We start from the raw sequence: 23,254 nt of genomic DNA, 5'->3' as shown, positions 1-23,254 counted from the left end.
ATATTGTCAGTACCCTCAATAAAGGTAGTCTTCATCATGTATGTTCAGACTTCAGTGAAACACAGTCTTGGGTGGCATTGAGACCAAGTGTCTTGACCTTATAAAAATTACCAGCTTTAATTACATGACAGTGTGTTGTGTGCCTTCCTTATTATTTTAACTTGCACTGGGACACTAGGAGAAGGAATTTAACCACAGGAATTTAATATATTCAATTAGTTTTCTAGAGGTCCTAGCAATAGTGGAAGTCATAACAATCCCAACAGGTTTGGTAGTATAGTATCATAAGCACAATACTAATTATCTGAGGTAGTATGAGAAGTGACCTTCACATGGTGGCTTCTCATAACAGCATTCCTGAATGGGAATGATGACTCTCTTAGGAGGATCATACACTTTTCAGGAACTGTATGGTTATGCATTAATGTTAATGCAAATGCAGATTTGGCTGCGCAGTCAAGGCTAATGATGGTGTTCATTTTTTACTCCAATTGGCAAAGGATTGAACACATTGCTACTGTCTGAAGACATTTTTCACCCTCATCACCCCAGATTATCCCACCTGCATTGCCATTTCATCAGTCTCTCATATGTAATCTGCCTTATGTGTCAGTTCCATATTAAAGTCTCAAATGGCACTAGATGAACTGCTCCCTAACATAGGCTGGGTGAAATGGGCCTCTTCCTCTTTATTGATTGTTAACAAACTTCAGCCAGAGACTCTGGGCTTCTTTGCTTAGCTAGATGATTGTAGGGAACAAAGTTTTTGTTTAGAAGTAGAGCACCACAGATAACATAAATGCTTTCAACAGGTATTTTGACAGAGAAACTCGTTTAAACTAGATGCCTATCTGAGAGCACAGACTGTGCCTGCGTACTATGCCCATCTCTAGCAGTTCAGCAGCTAAGTTCTCCTAAGTTCACCTGCACAGTGATTACTTCAGGATATAGATAAGCATCTTAACTTGGGTGTCCAAGTTAAGCAGTACTTTCCAGTGGCTGGAAGACATAATTCAGACACACAGACTGGCATCATAGCTCTTCCCAGCGAGTGTGAAGGATCGGTCACGGAGTTATTACACAGACATGGTGTTGGGGCCCCTGAACCCATGCACTGCACTACAGAGCAGGGACAGAGCAGACCCTAGTTCCTAGCACTTATTTATTGAGAATAAGCACAATTTGCCCAGCAGGAATGTTTGTGAAAATGGTCCATTTCACACATGAACTTAGTGATTGGGGCTCTCTCCTTGTGTCTACAGATGAATAAATGAACTGTAGGACTATGAAATTTTCAATTAGTTCTGGGCTTCTTTAAAATGAAAACAAGATGTACACAATAGCCGGGATACGACAATGACAGCACCATTCCAAAATAAATATCTTAGCAAGAGCCTGTAGCCGATCATTATGCCATAAACCACAGCCAGATAAAAGGGGAAGACAAAACAGTAAAAGAGTTTCCTTCCAAATCTCCCTTTAGTTTTCTGGTACTTTCTTTGCCTTATGATCACCTGGCCCTGCAAATCAACTTTGAAGAAGTGTTGCAGTCCTCTTTGGGGGACCATGACACATGGTTTGGGATGTGAGAACATTGTCCTCATCTCTGTGCTCATCCAATATTCCAGTTTCTTCTTTCTCTCTCTGTTTCAAGCACAGAATTAATTATGTGAAAATACATCATTATTATTGTTAGCATTATTAACATTATTAGCATTATTCACATTAGCATTAGCATTAGCATTAGCATTAGCATTATTAGCATTATCATTAGCATTATCATCATTATCCTTCCCAAATCCTTGCACAGGATCCCTCTATTCCCCCTGGCAGTGGGCTCGTTAGCTTGCACACAACTGGTGGTGGCCTCTGGCTACAAGACCTCTTAACCACCATATATTGTGTTCTTACTCAAAGTTCACTGGATGTTCATCATCCAACTGGCATGAAACTCTGCCAGGTCTGTGAGCATTAAATGTTGAACTAATAGAGAACTTTCATAAAGCAGATCATATAATAAACTTCCATGAGTTACTGTTATAAGCTGCTATAAACTGCTCTGCGGCAGGTGCCAAGCAATGTTTTTACCACCCTTTCACTAAAACTGCAGTAAATCCTTAGAAAGAAGAACCAAATAAAACATGCTCTACCTCCAAATCTTGCAGCCCTGCTGCACAGCTTCTGAACCACCTTCGCTCATACAGTGCAAAAGGTGGAGCCACTTTTTGCAACATTGATCATGGGAGTTCATGTTAATCTTGTATGCAAATAGGAACAAATCTCTGGTTATTTCAGAATCAAGATGTTTCTCTGCAGAAAGCAGAAAAAAAAGTCAGTTTTTTAATAATGCAAAGACCTTGACTAAAGACAGCACTTGTTCACCTCCAGCAGTAGCCAGGAGCTCACAGCTTCTCTGAAAACCTAGTCCAACTGTACAAGGGACTTCTGTAACATCCAACGATATCATAAATTCAGCTGTGATGTTCCTTGTCCTTTGGCTCTCCCACACTTTGATCAACACCAGACTCAAAGGAAAGAGCAGATCTGAGAACTAGGTGAATACAAATAGAAAGCATTTTCTTTTTTCTTTCTTTCATCTCTTCACTTTTCCCTAGTTTCCTATCCTACCTAGCTCTCTCTGCCAATGACCTTTGTGGCTGTGCCCGCCAACTGGTATGGCATCCTTCATCCATCTTACCAGATGTCTTCTCCTCCAGAACAGTAGAACAGCAGAACAGCAACTTCGGCTTCCATTTTATTCCAGTAATAAAATTACTATTTTATTACCAGTATCTTTCACTGTGAAGTGCTTCTGTGTGTTACAGGCTAAATGATGGGGTATCCTGCACTGTGCATAAGTATAGCTAGGAATGTGATACATAGATGCCAATAGAAGAACCTGGCAATGAGGCCATGATGCTGTGATTCAGCTGCCTGGTAAGAGAAGTAGCCTGTCATTATGCCCCCAAAATTACTTCAGTCTTTTGTCCCGAACTATTCCATGTAAAACCCTCTTGAAGCAAAACACATACAAGTTAAGTATTGTAATATGTTACTTTGAGACAGTGATGTCTCACTCATGTTCTTTCCTGAACCTGTCCAGCCCTGCAAGATGCTGAGTTCCCCTGGTTTTCATTAATATCAACAAAATTCAAAGGAATTTGGTGCTTTCTTGCAAGGACTAAGCAACCAACAAGACAAGGCACTAACATCTGGAATAGATGTCCCATCCCAACTATGTGTCATATCTACAGTTCCTGACACTACAAATTTTCCTGGACAAAAAACCAGAAAATCTCAGCACAGCCAAACCTCTGTTTATCATTTTCCCCTTGCAAATTGCAGCCATGCTTTGATTAAGTCTACTGCAGCCTCCCTACTTTTTTCCCCCCCTTTGCTTGGTGACATTCAGTATCATCTGTTATAGGGAATGTTGTTCACTCTGTTTCTATTCATGAAACATCCTTCAATCCCAAGTACAAGGCTAAGAAATACTGCAAAAGCAGAGCTGTAATCTATAGAGGAGGAAGGGAGATAGATAGCCAGGAGCCAGGCAGGAGAGAGGATAAAACGTGTTCAGTTATCAGGTCCCGCAGCAGCTGAGAGGAGAGTCCCTTTGAGGAACTCCATTCTGTTTCATATCTTTTCCAGACAATTAATTTTCTAGGAGTTGAGGAGGGCTTCCAGGTAAAAGGTCGTGAACACTGAAGTCCTTTGCTTATCACCAACACTGTGCCCATGGGCCCCAAATTTCCCCCAGAGGAATCATACAATCATAGAATCATAGAATAGTTAGGGTTGGAAAGGACCTTAAGATCGTCTAGTTCCAATCCCGCTGTCATGGGCAGGGACACCTCACACTAGACCATGTCGCCCAAGGCTCTGTCCAACCTGGCCTTGAACACCACCAGGGATGGAGCATCCACAACTTCCTTGGACAGCCTGTTCCAGTGCCTCACCACCCTCACAATAAAAACTTCTTCCTTGTATCTAACCTAAACTTCCCCTGTTTAAGTTTGAACCCGTTACCCCTTTTTCTACCACTACAGTCCCTAATGAGAGTCCCTCCCCAGCATCCTTGTAGGCCCCTTTCAGATACTGGAAGGCTGCTCTGAGGTCTCCATGCAGCTTCTCTTCTCCAGGCTGAACAGCCCCAACTTCCTCAGCCTGTCTTCATATGGGAGGTGCTCCAGCCCCTGATCATCCTCGTGGACTCCTCTGCACTTGCTCCAACAGCTCCATGTCCTTTTTATGTTGAGGACACCAGAACTGTACACAATACTCCAAGTGAGGTCTCACAAGAGCAGAGTAGAGGGGCAGGATCACCTCTTTCAACCTGCTGGTCACACTTCTTTTGATGCAGCCCAGGATACGGCTGGTTTCTGGGCTGTGAGCACACACTGCTGGCTCATGTTAAATTTCTCATCAACCAACACCCCCGAGTCCTTCTCCGCAGGGCTGCTCTGCATCTCTTCTCCACTCAGCCTGTAACTTCTTCTACAGAAGAGTTGTGACTCCCCTCCCCAAAGCCCCAAGGCATGCTGCCATCTTTTCCTTGCGTAGAAGGCACCAGTCCACGAGGGAACAGACAAGCATTACCAAACTCCTTCTATGCTGACCACTCAACAGATATCACAAGCAAGAAGTAACTTTTCGTTTATCCTCATTACATGTGGGACAACTGGCATTTTCCAGGCCACCAGACAAATTAATTCTGAGAATGAGTTTCATACACAAAAGTATTTAGACAGTATGTATGGACATATAAATCTTTTCTTATGCATTTCTGGGATGATTGGCAGGAAAACTGCACTGTTCTTCAGTTGATCTGGAGAGATGGAAGTGCAGCTCATGCAGTCGTTACAGATGAATCTGCAAGTGTTAAAAACAGGAAAGTGTTGTATAAAAATACTTTGAAAAAGGTAAGTTTCTTATTTCAGTATCTCTGCAGTAAAGTGATGGGCATTGGTAATGGGTAGGAACATGACCTTTCCATGAAAGGACTGATCCAGCACTTAGGTCAGGTCTTGGAAAGCAGCAAACATAGGTGTAGGAATGCACCCAACAGAGACCGCAGCACCACCCAAGTAGCAGCCATGCCAGATGGCTACGTATTGCTTAGGAGATCTCACCACCATGACAGGACTCATAAGTGGGAAGGAACAAAGAGCTGGGTTCTACGTGCGGTGAGCAATGGCATCTTTGCTAAGGTCTTACTCATGTACACAGGTCTGTTCCAAAACACTGAAATCACTGGGACTTTCTCCACTGACACCAACAAGCTCCAAATCCAGCCTACAAAGAGCTGTAGCAAGACTGCAACCATATGGAATTATTTCTAAGTCACAGTAGTAAGAGATATAATGAAAATATGTTGGCTTGTTTCAGTTGGTAAACATAGAGTCTTGGCAGGCTCAGCAAGAGACCAGATGCTAAGTGGCCTGGAAACTATCCTCTTATGCTTAGAGGCGGCTACTTCGGATCGGGGTGAGGACCTTGAAGGGGACACAGTGTGGGCATGTCAGCACTGTTACTGGTTGTTTTCTACCTGTCCTGTACAGAGCTGGCAGTCTGAAAGCTAAAAATTCCCTGCATCCAAACAAACCCATGGGAAAGTACATACTGAGCTAGATAAATTACAGTTATGAAATACAAGTATTTAATTAAATCTTGTCTGGCTGTATTTTGTACGCTCCCCAGAAAAAGCCCAACTTCAAAACTAATCTGGAGCTGACTGCCTATGTTATAATTTACTAGAAACTCTGTTGTCATCACTTCAGTTCATAGAAAGGAAAAATAAGAACAGCAACAGCTTTCATCAGTTCCTCTTTAAAAACAAACTGCTGCACTTTAAAGAGAAAAAAATACCGAGATAGAGCCAAGTCCAAATTTGCAGTAACTGATGGGATGTTATCAAGGCCAACGAGGGTGGAGAAAGGTGGGCCAGATTAGCAGAGCAAAGAGAGGCTTCAGGGGGATACCCCTCTTTAGCCTGCCTTTGCCTGTATTAACTCCTCTGGCTCCAGCTGAAACAGGACATCTCCTGGCTCCCTACCAGCTGCATGTCTGTGTGATGGTGCATAAAACTGAGACTGCAGACAAGAAAAAGGTGTGGGGCAGCTGGAGGATCAGCCCATGGCAAAGGGTCTACCAGATGTGATTTGGATGGAGGAGACTGCTACCACTGCCTTTGCAGCAAACATCCTTTGGGGATCCTGACCTCTGCACACCCAGGCTGCTGACTGAAAGGTGAATACCTCCTCTACTCTCCATCCATCTGGTCTAGGAAGCTTATTTACATTTCAGATCTTCCTCTTAGCAGCCATTTGTTCAGGACCTACCAGAACAACATTGAAGGCTTGTGGATGGGTGTATAATATATTTAAATAAGAAGAAAATGTTAAGGGCAAAACAGCATTACAGCTGTTTTACAAAGTAGCCTATGAAATCTGCACTGCCCAGTGGATTTTCCCAAGCATCAGACTGACAGCTCAAGCTAAATAGAGACAGGGTGGCAGGGCTGGTGGCTGTAATTGTGAAAAGGCAGCTCCATCCTGGCTAACTCTCACAGAGCAGCTCTCTGGAGATTCATGTTTTCTGTGTCTGGTTTCAGCCAGCTGGTGAACTGTTAAAGGAGAACGTCAGCACACACCATTCCCCCGCCAATGCGCTGCTCAGCTAGGGCCCTGCTCACATCTTCCTGTTGAAATGCTGCTTGGGTTTGAGTCTTTTATAGATGGATCAAGTTTATTCAAACCTTGCTTGCTTTTGTAAACGTTCTCATGCAACAATGCATAGTCCCTATTTCATGTGTGTGTGGTCAATAGATTGGTCAATAGGTTGCTTATTCAAACCGAATGGTTCATGTACAATAGGATTTTTCTTTAGTCTTTGTCCTTTGCATGCAAAAATAGCATGCGTGTCGTGTTTGTTTGTTGTTTCTTTTTTTCTCTGTAAATAGCAATGACATGAAGAAGAGCAAAACAAAGGTCAGTTTTACAGATTTCGTCTGCATAGGGAGCATGTTTTCCTGTGACTAGATACCTAATACTGAATATTTACACCAACCACCTTTACAAAAGGCTAGCACATAACAAGTCAGAATTTGTGAAATAGATTAGAACATCATGGCAATCCAGCTCCTTTCCTGTGAAAGGAAATAGGAGTTCAGCTAGATCTTGAAATTTCAAGATGCTTTTACAATAAGGAAGATGTCTCCCAAAATTCTGTTTTTTTACAAAAAGTATAATTTTGGGGCCATATGAAAAAACTTTCAGCAAAGATTATTTTCTGTTAAAACCCCACTTCATCTAATTAAAAAAAAAAGTCTACTGCATAGATCAAAGTAAGATCAAGGCCTCTAGTTTAAGACACCATACAGACATGATAGCAGAAAGCTCATAGTTAAAGAAGGTGGTAATCTAAGGGAAGTAAACAGATAAGAAAGAAGTGCTAGGACCATTCTCTCATAAATTACAAAGGCACAACAGGATTAATAGTCTTATGTAGGGTCACTATGGAGAGAGAAGCACTAAACCTCAGTCTCCTAACTCCAAAGCCAATGCCTTAACCACACTACAGTCCTTCCACACTAAAAGAAGGATTATATTTTTACTGTTGCAAGCTGTTCTTTTTATCCTATTGGTGTTTAAGAACTGAATGTTTTGTTAAGCGTTAATTTTGGATGAGTTTGCCATCTGAAATCTTATAGCACTTACAGTAGTTTTTGGAGATTTCCCTTGCTGGACTATTCATATAAGTAGATATATCTTATTCTTTCTTTGGCTTCTTTCTGTGTTTGTTTTGGCCACCAATACATTCTACTTACAAGAAGAATAAAGGAAACCTTTCAAAAAAATTAGCACACTTACTTATGAGAGAGTCAAAAACACACCATGCCCTTTCAAAGAGTGAGTGACAGAGATAATTCCTCTTTTTAATTATTTTTCCTAAACCCAGAGGAAGCAAAATATTTGAGAGAAAGAAAAAAAATCTGTTTACCATACCCAAAATTTGACAAATTTGAAACAGGAGAGGACTGCACACACTTGTGTAAAGTGACAGCCTCATGGGCAGTACCAAAATTCATTCAGCACTTGAAAAAAGACTTTCTTTAGTTAGAGGCCAAGCACAACAGCAATGAGTTTTCACACATACACATCACTTTGCTTTCATCTGGCAAACATAGGTCAATGAATTTGCATTCTAACTAGTTCTTAGGAGTGTCAGTACTTCTTTTTACTTTGTTTATGATGAAATAGATGAAAATATACAATGGAGGAAGGTCTATACAACTCCAAAGTCCTACTTAAAGCAAAATTAATTTGTAGACTGTATAGGCTTCATTTTGGATATTTGCTTTATTCATTTTCTTCCTTGGAGAATATGATGACATGTTGGAAACTGGACTGGGACTTATTTAGAAGATCTATTTCATCTATTTCAGATTGGATATTTGGTTTGCCAACCCAGATGTCTCACAAGAGATCTTGGGGTGACCATCACTTGTCTCCAAGTCACCAACAAGCAATGGCTGCAGGAGCTGGCTCATGAACACATTGCCTTTGTAACCCAGAAGGCTGAAGGTAAGGGCTGAATGGGATCTGCCTGGCAAAATTGACAGCTGCTTTTTCAACTCTTTTATTAAAAACATTGGTCCAAAGCTGCGTTTTATTGGCAACAGTCTGGATCAATTCTGGGGACTTTGGGATGACTCTTCAGATGAGGTTGCAGCAGAAGATTCTGAGACATGAATACACACAGAATGATTCCTACCATGAAATGTCCCCTCATCCAGAGAGCTACTGATGCCCCACAGTGACTTATCCCTGCCTGCAGGAGCTGCAGGAGCTAAACCTTCCTTCTTCCTTCATACTGACAGTTGAACTCTTATAGCAAGACAAGACAGTCACTGATAAGTTCTACACAGCCTGTAGGGAATGCTCATGGCTCATGTCCCTTCAGTATTCAAATGGTTTCAGAGGCATTAGAGCTGGATAATAACAGCAGACAAAGGTTTAAGCTTCCTCAGGCATCTCCTCTGAAATGCCTCAACATCCACCCACTGCCCTGCATAGCTTGTGCCCTTGAGGTGCACTGCCTCTAAGGATAGTAAATTTGGTCTTGAAGTGAACTTCCAGACAGCCCTCAAATGATGTTGAAGACAAAAAATTCCAGTTCTTTTGGTCTTGAATTGAACTTCCAGACAGCCCTCAAATGATGTTGAAGACAAAAAATTCCAGTTCTTTTGGTCTAGTGTTTACCAAGTGTTTGCCCTTAAGTCCTTTACTTATTCCCACAGTAGCTCGATCTTCCATGCAAGTATTATACAGCTCCAATGCTGCTTTGCTCCTTGGGATAAACAAGATGAGATGGATTCATCCGAGGGTGGAAAAGTGACAAAACAGAGCTGTCTTCAACCAGTGGAAATCTTACCACCCTCCTTACAGACAAAGTAGACCTAGAGTACCCCTTCCTTTTCTCAGGGTTGGGATTAACACTGTAATGGACTGACAAGCCCAAGACCAAGGACTCAGGTTAGATGGGATCAAACTCTCCACAGGACATTTGCCATCCCTTCTTATTTTTATTTCTGATCTATGAGAGGCCAGTCATAACTTTTTGCATACCCTAACTATGAAAGTTATCAGTGTATTATTCCCACCAGAAACAGACTCCTTTATCAGTACTTTTGATTAATTTCAGTATCTTTAAATCAAGTCCATATGAATAGTATGTAGAGTCTGATCCTCAAATGCCCATGTGTATTAATTAAGTTCTTATTTTAATAAAAAGAATCCTCATTTAAGCTACGGGAAATTGCAGTGTGTGCATGAATGTGATCCTTGTATTGAAGCTGCTTTTTCAAGTGCATTTACCTTGCACACACACTCATCCAAAATTAAGTTAAATGGTCCCAGTTCGCCCCTCAGAACTCTGCAGATGGCAGAGACTAGTCATAAACAGTTGCTTTGAGAAAGTACTAGGGGAGCACACAGAACAGATCTCTTGAAAAGGAGGAAGGATAAAAATACAATTAGGGTAAATTGTGTTATTCTGTGCTGCAGAAGGAGAGTAGGAGAACAAAGTAGAAATCACTCTGGTACAGGTTCTTTGCAGGTTACTTTCTGCAGCCAGTGGATCTTCCACCAGCATACCTTGGCTCCACACGTGATTATTCCACAGAAAGAGAGGCGCAAAATGGAAAATAAATATTACAATCCAGGGGAAATTCCTACAGCAGTGAGCATGGATGCTGAAATATTAGTGGGATGACAACTGCACTTATCAGCACATCATTTGGCTTTGTATTCCCACAGCTTTTCAGAAAGTGGAAGGAGGGATTTTCCACCTCATCATGGCAAGTGTCAAGTTAAAATAAATAGGTTTATACAAAATGAGCACACAGAGAACATTTCTTTTACATTCCTGAGTTCCCTTTTTTTTTTGGCCACAATTGTAAAGCACTATGTAAACCTGTTGCTAAATAGATCAAGCGAACTGTCTGCTTTGATGTACACAGCAATGCCTAAAGAAACAAATAGAATACAACTGTGTTTGGCTTCTTGAGTATCAGGTCCTTATACAGTCCAGCTTATTTAGTCTTTGTTTCATTTTGGAAGCAGGTACTTCACAAGCAGCAAACAGGCAGGTCCAGCTTCGAGGGAGGTCAATAGTTTGTAAAATTGCAAACTCCATTTTTTTCTTTAAGTATGTTTTATTCTTCGATTTATGAATTAAAGTCCTGGTATTTGCAATGTGGTGCTTAACCTCTATCACCTGGCTTTATGATTGTGAATTCTGTGCTGGGCCATGAATCTATCATGTTTTATTGAGAAGGAGACAGTCTTGCTTTTTAAAATGTGCAACAACGATCTTTGACTTTGTCCTTTTGATTTGGGTCAGCTAGCAAAACTGGAGGAATGTTTATGATTAAGGGAACTTATAAATCAGAGAGAAAGGAGGCAAATTCATTAGTTATTAGCTATGGCAACTCTGAAGTTCTGAAATTCCTTTTTTGCTTTTTAAGAATTCAAATAAAATTTATAAGGGTGTCTAAATAATGAACAAGATCTCCAGAACATATTCACAATGTAGGTTCTTTGAGATAAACTCTGTACCTGATTTAGGGACAATAACTTTAACTGACATTTATCTTCAGGAGACGGCCACGGCTTGGCTCATTTGTTTCTGCTCTTATCTCAAGCATCTCTCTTACTTAAGTTCTTCTACAAAAAGTAAACAGAAATAATAAACTACCCAGTGGTCATATAAATCCTCCCTCCCTGTAGAAAAGTCCTCAGCAACTCCTCTACTATGCAACCTTTAAGAATTCCAACAAGTTTTGTTTGGCCAAAATAACTCTTCGAGAAAGTCATCCAGTTTTAATTGAAGATGTTGAGAAATGAAGGAATCTATCAATCTTTCCATGGTTCATTGCAACGGTTAATCAACCTCACAGTTAAAATGTGCCTTATTTCCAGTTTGGAATTGCCTTGTTCTAGCTTCCTGCCCTGGCTAGGCAGCACATCCATCCTGAAGAAAAACAATGAACTACACAGTGCAGTCAAGCCCTGTTTCAACTTTTTTGATAAACTGAAATAAAGAATTGGAGTTCACTGAGGGGCTGACTGCACAGCATTTCCTGCAGTCATCAAACCATTTGGTTTGAGGTTTTGTTTGTTGTTTTTTTCCCTGCACCTGCTCCAATGTTTCAGGCAGGTTTTGAAAGAGCAAACACCAGGACTTCAGGAGTTTCTCTCCCAGGCTGGGATGGAAATATAGCACACCCTGGTGCCACGTGGAGGCTGGGTTATTTCCAGCTTCACTCTCTCCTTCCCCTTGCCATGCCATGTTTGCAGGTATCCTTTACAAATATTGATGTTGGGTTTCTGCTCTCTATGGCATGAATTTTCTTAATCTGTGTTGTGAATAATCCCAACTCTCCACCTTTCCTTGGCATATGTGAGAAGTAGTCTCAGCAAATGACAGATAAATCACCTTAACATAACCTGTTTGTTTGCCTCTTTTTCTAAGCACCATGATAGTTGTTTCTCTGGCGTAACACTTTGAAAATCTTAGATATGGGAACAGTCTGGGCTATTGTAGTGTGGTGTTTTCTGCAAACAGCATTTGTTATTTTTGTAGCACTCAGACAAGTTCCAGACCTCCATCTTCTCTCTTCAGGTTGGTGCAGGTTTTTGAGGATGGAAAAGAGGGCTGAGGAGATTGAGTTTGCAGTGTAAACTCTTCCTTGACTCAGGAGTATTCCACTGGAATAATGGAAAAAGGAAAACCTACCTTGGTTGGCTGCTTCCAAAGATGTTCTTTAGCAGCAGATACTTCATACACAGCCACTGACACTGCCAAGGTGGGATGAATAGGCATCCGTCAACAACCCAGTTGGCATCTCACCAACTTTAGGTGCCTTTGTGGTAGATGTCAACATCTGAATTACCCCCTTTACAAGATATCTGTAAAGTCAGTAGACAGAGAGGTATTTTCAGGGTGTTGTTCATCCAGCCTCTATTGAACATTGCTTTCAGGACAGTATAAATTACACCTTGCAAGAGATTCTTTGCCTCAATTGACTAAGAAAGAAGAATATTTCTGGACATTAACTAAGACATAACCCCTTTACAGTCAGGCAAGATTAACTCCACTTCGACGGCCCCAGGTGAGCAAATAATTTGGAATAATTTTCTATTTGCACTCATAAATTAATTATTTATTAAGAAAATTTCTTTGTTTAAACACACTAGTAGGCATAAGTAAGTGTCACTGATTTCTGTGTCAATGATAGCAGTGGTGGGTGAAAGGGATAGAAACCTTCAAACCTCTGTTGTATCCAAACACAGGAGTTCCCCTTCACATCTGGGGCATGTCTTAGCAGAGTATCATGTTTTAGGGCTTACATGGACTCAGGTATTGAACATGTGTTACAGCTTTGTAAAGGATAATTGGATATGGTGTCAGCCCCGTGTTATCATTCTCCTCACTGGCATGTTAAGCCTCATTCGTGTAGAGCTATTGAGGAGAGCGACAAAATCAATATATCTGTACAGCCATGAAGATACCGTGCGCCACAAACATTTGCTTTACAGGGAACTAATACAACAAAATGTGTCTGTGTGCCCAGATATTCAAAATACTCAAAGAAAGCTGGACATTATGCCTAATAAAACCACAATAAGGAGGAATAAAAAAATATATTGTTATGGCTTTTGTGTTACTCAGTTGAACACAGGAATTAGGAGAACAGCATCCAGTCATTGCTGTCTGGAGTGAAAGCTGCTGGCTCCAAGTTCACAATAAAGCCGCTCCTGCTGCCTGTGTACAGCAAGGCTGAGAGCATGCGGTGGTCAATGGCCCAGAGGAGACAGAAATGGATTTTCCATCCAACTGCTCCCTGGCAAGAGCATTTCACACAGTCTGGGCTGGAAATGAGGCTGTACCCCCTCCAGGAATGAAAGTCTGGATGATATATAACCTCCTGCCTCTGCTGGGGAACCATAGGAAAGGCTCCTCTCCGTGGTCAAGAAAGGAAATGGATAGGATGGGGCACTGCACAGAAAATAGGGATCACTAGGAATCCCTCAGCATGCAAGGTTTGACATGGTCCCTACAAAAGACTGTATCACAAACTGAGGGGCCTGACAGGAGAGCAGCCCAGATGGGTAAGTCTTCCTTTGGGAATGGCTGAAACCAGTAAGAGCTGCTCTGTGTGGGAAGACAGATTCAGTCACATAACTCCCCAGGATGTTGTGTACCTAGGAAGCGCCCTGCACTGTGCCATAGCTTGGTAAAGTGCCACCAATTCCCTTTTGGCATTCACTCACTCTAATATTAGACATGTACTACTTAGGAGTCCCCATATATGTCTACGTTCCCATGATATTTGATGGAGAGCTAAAGTGCGATTAATCTTCCTAAACAGTCTGGAGCTGTGCAAAATGTCCTAGGGCACTCAAGACATCTGAATAAGCCTGGCAGATATGGCACAGAGGTATGTGCTACTAACTGTCCCTTCGTCCCATACATATGAATATATGTACCCATAAAATTCCTGATGAAACCCAACTCACCTTTCCAACTCTTCGATGGTGGGAGGTCACTCAGATGTGGAAACCAAGGTTCAGTTCTTGTCCTTGCCTCAGAGAGATCAAATTCAAATTCCTTCCTCTTCTGAACAGTGTCCTAATTGCTAGCTACAAGCCAACTTGAATGGGAAGCAGCGTACTTTTATCCAGTAGGAGTTCTGCCATTATGTACAAAAATGAAAGATTTCTGTGAACATGTGGGAATGAGTAAACATGACATTATAACCTAAGGGCTCTATGTGGGAGAGCAAGACTGCGATTCTGACATTGCTCAAAGACTGTTTCTGTGTTTTGCTGAATGTGATGTAAAATACTTGAACACAACATCAAGCAAGTCTTGGAGCACTTACCCCACCAGTCAGAGTCAGGCTGATCCATGTTCTCTCTGTTCTCATAAATCTTTTGCTTTTTCCAGTAATTCATCAAGTGAGAAACCTTCAACTCCTCTCTCTCCAGAAACAGCTACAGACTTGGGGCTATGGAGTGGACTTGAACACCATGAGGAGGGCTCTAAGGCTTGGGCAATGACAAAGTGCATGTCATCCTGACACAGTTATGTTCTGAAAGTCAAGTCCTTCCTTTGTTCTTGAAGCAAAGGACACAGAAGTCCCTTTGCGGGAGGATTCAAAGCTATGAATCCCAGAGGATAGATAGAAACTTCCTGGGATACTGGACTCAGGTCTTTACCTGTAAAAGAGTACAGGGTATATTTAAGGTACATTCCTGCCAGTGTTGTTTCCTGTAGGTAACTGGGGATCTCTGTCTCAGGAGCATGGGTTACAGGCAAGGGCTGTGAATTCTTCCCTCTGGAAAAATATATAAGAGCTTAGTATGGTGCCTATGTGCCTCTGCAGCCATTTGTACTTTGGGAGCAAAAGCAATTGCCCAACCCATAGGTCTCTGTGTACTAAAAGCTGGTAATAGGGGCCATAACTATACCACAAACTAACTTTGCCTTCCTTCTTTGCAAACGACAATGAACCTTTTGGTATAGAGAGCTCTGTGACACTGTACACATATTTTATCAAATTATTTTTTAGCTGAAAATAACCCACTTGCCATGGTCTGCCATTGTAAACTCACTCAACTCTCGTCCCTCTAACCCATGCCTGAAAGTAAGCTGCTTCTTAGTAATAAAGAAGGGGAAATTAATTCTAGAATGTTATTTCTTCTTGCAAAGTGCATGAGAAAAAAAGTAGCTTTAAACAACACATTCTTTCTTCTGGTTCTTATCGGGGAAAGCACAGCATGGATGGAAAAAGCTGGAACACTGACCATGCTAAACATGCATTGCTGAGCGATTCCACTTGGCAGTACTCTGACCATTATAGCCTTGGCAATCACACCTCTCTCCATCAAGGATATTGATGCCATAGTCTGAGAAGCTGGGAGATTTCAGGGCCTAGCAAAAAGGCCCTGAGAGACATCACTGTCATTCTCAGACAGGATTGAGTTTAATGTCTATGTCCCCCCTTAGTTTTTTGGCACTTTCTGATCTGCCAGTTAATGTGGCAGATTGCCCAAGGGAGCCAAGGGAAAAATCTGTTCTAGGCAAAAATGTCCAAAAAAAAGAAGACAGCTCTCCTACACTTTGAAAAGATTGACTAGTATTAAGGTAAGTGTAGTAAACTACACTCCAGAGCTGTTTGGGAGGTTACTGCACTGCTCCAGCCTCTGATCCTGCCCTTCACCATGGGCTGGTGCTGGAGTAACTGAGTAGTATCTGGGAAGTGATATGAACAAATATGGCCCATTCCTGTTCTTTTTTCTCCTCTTTGTTTCCACCCCAATCACTCGGCTTCATTCAGAGATCTCAAAGTCTATCATGACAAAAGCCATTTTTATTACTCATAGTACTAATTTTTTTCTGGGAAGGAGGTTGGCTGCGGCATATTTCCTGTCTCAGTGCTATGCATGAAGAAGCTTCCTTATGTGCCACATGTAGGTGAGCATGTTTTACAGCTGCTAGACAGTGTTCAGACTCATGCCAGAAAGCAAGTTTATCCAGGGACTAGGAAGACACAAGATTCATGTAATGTCACTTTTGGCCCACCTCTCCCATACACTCAAATTATTTTGGGAGCAGCTGGGACCAAACCCTTGCTGAATACACCTTTTATACACCAGCAGAACAATCTGGGAATTAAACATTTCAGAAAATTTCTCCCACAAACAACTGCATGCCTTAAAAAGAACATGTCACTTCATCTGTGGGTGTTGCAAGTTTCAGTCTCATTTCCACAGACCAGCAGAGATTTCCACATCTAAAGAATTTTATCAAGTAAGAAAGGTCTCTGATCTTCTCTGAAGAGTTGTTCTTCAGCATTTTTTCATTCCTTAATCATTCTGCAGTCTGGGAATAGAAACTCAGAGAACCACATAGTGTCATTTGTCTCTCTACCAATCGTTGCATCAAAAATAACTTTGTTCAAAAAAGTATCATCTCAACTTCAACAGATATGACTGAGCAAAGCTGCACAATCTGTGTTCCCTTTAAAAAAAGTAACCCCAATTTTTACAGACAATTTATTTTGCCATAAACTTTTAGACACATGAACTATCTCAAACCAAATCAGCCTAACAAAGGCTGTATCAGTCCCAATGCTTTGCTGACAAAACCCTGCACTGCAACAATCCAAAGTCTTGGTCCAGAGGTAGAGCACATGCAAGTTCAAGTGTATGTGAAACACTTGGAAAATCAAGATTGTCCATAAGATTGGCTGAACTAGTGCCTAATAGTGCCTAAATATGAAATGTTGCATACTTAATGTTCTTTTCTCATCCTCTATGGAGATCACAGCGTGTCCTGAATTATCACATACAGCCAGTTAAGAAAGACAATATTTTGTTAGGTAACTTTTGCATGATGCTTTTTGCAAGGATGCCTTGTAAGGACTTCCCACCATCTAATGATGGAACAAATCCATGGTGGCTCAATATGGTAAACATGGCAACGAAGTCTCTCTTCCCTGCCCCCTCCTTAGATGTGCATTAGCTCCCTATATAACTAAACTCTTGCAGCAACAATAGCATAATGGGCAGCAAACAGAGTAGGAAAAATAGAATGATTTGTACTTTCTTAACAAACTGCAATGAGAATAGTAATCTCCATGATGACATTTCCTTTAGGGTTAAATACCAGCTTGGTCTTGGCTCTTAGTTTCTTTGCTTTTCCACCTAGGTCACACCAGCAAGAAATGCCATCTTTATCAGTCATTAATCCATGGGCCTGCCACTCATGGCTCAGCCTTTCTCAAAAACAGGCAACTTCTCTGCAATGAAAAACTAAAAGTATTGGCAATGAAATGGTTTTGGTGTCTTTAAACTCAATTTATTTGGAACAATGTTGTCATTTCTCTGTTCTGGACAAAAAGGACAAGTTCACTGCTGCAGAAAAAAACTCTGGGACAGCTTTGAACATGAGAGTGACTTTTCACTACACCCACAAAAACAATAGCATTTTGCACAAATATAATGTGTAGAATAGTCAAAAATAGTACCCACAATAGCAGTCAACTCTTCAGTATTTTTCAGATTTGAAACAAATGTATAAATTATCTGGGAGGAACCAAGAGAAAATAAATTTCTTCTTCTCACTTGAAATGAAAAATAACAAGTAGTGATGTGTCCCCCAATAAAGTTTCTTTTTCAACGAGGAGAAAGCCAGGAGGCAGTGTTTTAGGCTGTTTTCTCTCATACACCTTCAAAGTCTGCAGGGTGTAATCCTGAAAACCAGTTAGCAGACCGGGGTGAAATTGCAGTCTTTGGGGAACCAACAACACCCACATCCAGTTAATGTTATTGTATGATCTATTTCATGGTTTGGAATTAATTGCATTTGGGGCATGGAAAAAAAACCCAAAACCCTGAAGCCTAAAGTGGTTTTTCAAATTCATAAGGAAGTATTTTTCTTTGAATAATAATGTTATTATAAAGTTATGATCTTTCTCTTTCTTAAATAAACCCTTTATTTTCTTTCGAATTTCTGTTACTTGTGGCCAGGGGCTGTCTGGTGCTCTCATCTTGTGGGAAATCTCTGGCTGGAAGCAGTATCGTTTCTGTAATTGCCACTTTCACTGAAATAGTTCTGGGCACTTCAGAAATACCTTCAAGTATTTGGTCATAGGCATTAAAAGCTGGAGGGACAGCTAATAGCTGATGGTTGTTCCTAAATGCTAGAAAAGGGTAAGCTCAATTGAAAACTTCTTTTTAAACATCTCAGTATGTCTCAGATTCCCAAAACCAAGGGAGCTTGCTCTCTTCCCTGTGCATAACACAGAGTGGTGCTGACCTTCACTGCTTTGTAAATACTGATGGTGAACCTCAAAACAAGTCAGGTGAAGACTGTTACTTCCCACCATAAAACCCTGCCCATGGGGATTCCTCAAGCGTTTCATACAGGAATGAAGCTTTACAGCATGCCCTTGGGTCAACCTGCCAACCCCCCAACAGCTATCTAAAACTGGGGAATTCAGCGCAATATCAGGGTTTCCCTTATAGTTCCAGGCATGGATGGTTACCTCTACAGGGAGATTCAGGAACTCTAAGATGAGTATCTAATGCAGGTGGGTGTTTTCCCATCAAGGCCTTTTGGCAGCACAGGGACCTGTGTCCTACCCAACATCCAGCAGCAAGTGCTGGGTGAACGCATCCCACCTTCAGGTCACAACTGAGAACTGGCTTCTTCATTCATCTGAGACAAAACAAGGAGTTTAGGAGGACAAATGCTTGGATCTGTGGGGGCAATGGAGTCTCAGGAAGACAAACAAAAGTCCAAACTCTATGCACAAAGAGCAACTCCCAAAGGAAGACTGTTTTGAATCACATACCATATGATTGGGGTATTATCTGGTTGCATGCAGAAATTTTCAGTCTTAGAAACTTCTTCTTTTGCCACATTATTATAAAATGTGGCCCAAATTCAACATTAGGACTCTTCCTGCTGGTTTCAACAGAACCAATATTTAATGCCATTTTTGTTTTCACACTAAGCTGCATCCCAATCTGATTTCTGGCAAAAATACATTTCAAAGAAATTGTTCTGTGTCCCCCTGTATCACACATACTCACCCCACTCTGCGCTATATCCCCTGAGATATGCCTAAGGATAAGAGGCAGGTCATGCTGTGGCAGTGCTGGAGCTACCCACATGCAGCTTGGCCAGCAGTAGACATCAGTTGCTTCATTAGCTGGATGCTGTCAAATAAAGCTGCAAAGACAGAATCTTCTGTGCTTTCCCACAGTAGGAAACACAAATTTGGGCTTTTATTTCCTTCCCACACAATGATTTTTGTGAAGTTTGTAGACATATAATAGAAAAAAAATCTTTGAGACTCCCATTCCTCTGTCAAATTTGGTGGAAATTGCTTAACAGTTACTGGAAAGCCTAAACTGACAAGCAGGTATCAGCAGACACAATTCACACTTCCCTACAAAACCACATTAAACGGACATATTTGTCATTCACTGAACACCAGGAAAGAACTGAGCCCTGCAAAACAGAGAGAAGAAACCACAGCAACCACCAAAGAGTTTCAAACTTTTCACTGAGCTGCTCAGAGCAGTCGCTTCCCAGTGATGATTCAGGGGTTAGAGTCCCAACCAGCACAGAGCACAGCAGCAGAGACAGGAGAGTCGTGTGGTAACAACAAAAAATTAAAGATTCAAAGTCTTTCAGCTTGGCCATTAGGCCAATAGGAAATTTTCCAATAGGAAAACCTGACTTTTTTCTCATGAATAGAAGCAAATGTGAGAAGTTAAGTGCTTAATACTAAGAATAACACAAAATCTTTACTGAAGTGGTGATCCTGTAGCCTCGGATTGTGGACACTGATGGGAAGAGCAGAGGGACACTCCTGGTTTGTAACTAAGCAAATTTGCTCATCATTAGTAACGGATGCACAAGAGCTGACAGGTATCCTGGGAATTTGGTCTTATTTTCTCAGACATGACGCTTGAGATTAACTCTGTTTTAAAGAGGACATTTTTCTTCTTTAGATTGAGAAAATTGCTGTTTGCCTGGGTATTCCCTTGAGTGAAGGGCTATTTTCTACCTTTGGTTATTAGAATCAGCCAGGACTAGGCAGCAGACAAGAGCCTGCTTCCAGCCACGTCCTAGCTATGTACAGTACAAAACATGTGTGTTCACAAGCAAAAATATGCTTCCTAATTCCAGGATTACTGAGGTCAAAAAGAAGATAAAAATATTTTGACACTTTTAACCTGTCAGGTTGTAATTTAACCTGTAAAGGATGTAAATTGTGCATCCTTTCTGTTCTTGTCTCAAAGGCCACTGTCTCATGAAGTTTTCAAACCCTTGTTTTCCCTGGTGTTAGCAAACACTGAGACATGTCCATACACAGTACTTAGGGCATCTCAATTGTTCAAGCCGCTGATCAGTGCTGTTCCTCTGGTGCTGTTGCTCTTTAAGAGCCCTTGTCCTTGGAAGTCAAGTTCATGAAGCTTAATTCAAGTTCTTCAGAGTCTAAAGTGGTGATACACCAATTAACCAAGCAGCACTAATTGCGAGATGGTGCCAAGGCACTCCAGGGAAAACTGGGGAAGTACATGCCATGAATGAAAGCTGTGCTTTCATTCTTTGAGCTGCTGTTAGCTAGAACCAGGAAAAAAACCATCAGTGAAGGGCATCCTAGAGATTAATGAAAAAGACGTATAGCACGTTTCTCCACTTACTTGGGAGACTTAATTGCTATTTAAAAAATAATAACAACAATAATGCACATTTAACATTCTGCATAAAATTGCACAGATTCCACAGGGGCCTGATTTGCTTCTCCTATAACCTGTTTATCATTACACTCTTAAACAAGATGAAATTAGGACTAGATCTCACTGGACTGGATCATGAATTATTTTTTAACAGGAATATCCTTTACAGGAAAAAAACACCCAAAATTTTCCAAGGGGAGACACCTATAAATACCATTAGATATTCCATTGTCTATCAGTGAAATTGAGGTAAGCATTTTTAATCCACCTACTTAAAATATCTTTCTTTAGTTTGAGTCTTGTCTATGAGGAAGAAGTAAATGTAACTCAAGATCTTGACCTTCCAGACAAGAATCCACTTTGATTCTACCCAAATCAACTTTTTCAGAGATTTTGCTGTATAAAATATCTTCCTTTCCTTGTCTTGCCTGTTGAATCATGACATTTTCCCCCTGTGATGGCAAACTTTGCCTTTGCAATTTGGATTTCTGTTTCCAACCAAACCGGGCTTTCTGATGCCACTGAGTTTAAAAGCTCCTCAGCCTGACTTCTGTTTAGTTCCAACACTGTGTCTCAGCTGGACTGGAGGACCTGAGCACATGGCTTCGCTGCTGAGGAATTAAACAAGGGTGAATCCCTGCTTAGCTTTCTGAGAGTCCAGGTTAAAATGCCTCAAGGCAGGATGTGTGCAAACTAGTCAGAATCTTGCGTTCTGGTTCTGACCTGAAGGCAGAACAATTAGCACAAAAATTGCTTGATTCTTGATATGCCCAAAATGATGGGAATCTTGTAAGATCAGCTTGCATCAGTAATGTCCTGATCTCTTGATCCTACATGTGTGAAGTTTTCACTATATTCATTCCACCTGCTGCAACCTTGATGGTAATTCATGAAGTCTACTTTGGCAACAGACATAAACCCCTCAAAACCTCACACTTTGAGCACTTACATCCTCTCAGAAGGGCATTTTGTGCAAAAGCAAGACAGGCATCCAGATCCTCATACATGGATAGACATCTGAAGAAATGTAAGTTCATGGTGACATGGGGGATTCCATTTTATGCATCAGTTTTTCCTTCGTTGAGAGGGATATCTCCTGTTAAAAAAGGATGCACCACTCAAGTAACATTTACAAAACTGGTCCCTCATGCACTGTTGGTTGGAAACCACAGCTGTGTGTCATGAGCAGCAACATGAAGGGCATGAACCCACTTCGAAGCATCCCCAAATTACACGTGATGATGAGGAAATAGCAAAGTGCTAATTGTGAGATGGCTTTGTTTAAATGTGCTGATAGCCGAAGGGGCTAATGCACTGGCTGCCTCTGGCACTGCAGAGATAGCTGTCTCCCTGGCTGGGACATCACAGCTTTCTGAAACGCCCTTCCGTCCTATGGAGATGAAAGGCAGCCTGGATGCACAGCTAATTTATCAAGCATACAGTGCTCAAATATAGCCCATTTATCTCCTTCTAAGTGTTTTGCTTTTCCCACCACTCAGCTTAGCAAGATAATGTCGGTGGTCAAGGGGATGCTGTGGTAGGTGCAAGAAAGGATTCAATTATCCATTGTGAATAATTCCTAAGTGCACCCTTTTTCTGTCCACAGATCTAAAGCTGGATTTTTCTAAAATATCTTTGAAATCAATAGGATTAAGCTTAAAACATTCAGTGTTAAAGAAACCCCCATAGGATGTGTCTGATTTCATTTTCCTGCCATATGCCTTCGCCTCCCACCTTGTTGCCCGTGTTGCTTCTGCTGGTGCAGAGAGGCAATAGGAGGACACTGAAGTGTGTGTGTGTGCATAAAAGGGGATGTGGATCAACACATCAGGCTACAGCACACAAGTACCACTTTTCTTTGGCCTCCTGGGTGGTGTGTATCGCAGAGCTGGAAGTCTGTACTTTTGGCTCACTGCTGTTGCATCACATCAGCAATCAAAGTGGGTTTTATTTCATATTTGCTGCTGGGAATGTGTAACTGGCAACTCTGCACCCCCGTGATAAGTGTGCTTGCTTATGCATGTATCCAAACCCTTACAACAATTGCAGTCACAATCTCACACAGGTGCCATTGCACAGTATTTCATGTGAAGTCTAGGCACATCTGTAACCCACCTACCCAAATAAATCAGTGTTCCTAACCAAGTGTGTGTTAGAATAAAAAACAAACACACTGCTCACACAGAGCACAGAAAAGCAAAGAAAAACAGTCATGAAAAAGATAACATCTTGCTCTACGAATCATGGACATCAGGAATAAAAAGCAGTCTACAACTTTTCCCTTTCTAGCAACCTTTTACACATTGAAGATGGCTCAGGACTGAACACACAACCCTAAGAGGTTTTGTAAATGTTAAGCAGAATAGAAGAATTCCTTCATGGATGTTTCATGCTTATATACACTCCTATGCCTTTAGAACAGCCTC

The 23,254-nt window shown here is 41.4% G+C and overlaps 1 long non-coding RNA gene across 1 annotated transcript; it reads right to left on the bottom strand.

The window, feature by feature from the left end:
- Positions 1-4,640: 4,640 nt before the first annotated feature.
- LOC115610940 lies at positions 4,641-14,241 on the bottom strand. Its single transcript, XR_003992402.1, has 3 exons — positions 14,085-14,241; positions 12,301-12,473; positions 4,641-4,872 (listed from the first exon to the last, which is right to left on the bottom strand). It is a non-coding gene; the product is annotated as an uncharacterized LOC115610940 (long non-coding RNA).
- Positions 14,242-23,254: the final 9,013 nt, after the last annotated feature.

This window comes from Strigops habroptila, chromosome 7 (assembly GCF_004027225.2).
Source record: "Strigops habroptila isolate Jane chromosome 7, bStrHab1.2.pri, whole genome shotgun sequence".
NCBI classification, from domain to species: Eukaryota; Metazoa; Chordata; class Aves; order Psittaciformes; family Psittacidae; genus Strigops; species Strigops habroptila.
Note: the sequence above shows the minus strand (reverse complement) of the source record. Positions and strands in the feature narration are given on the sequence as shown.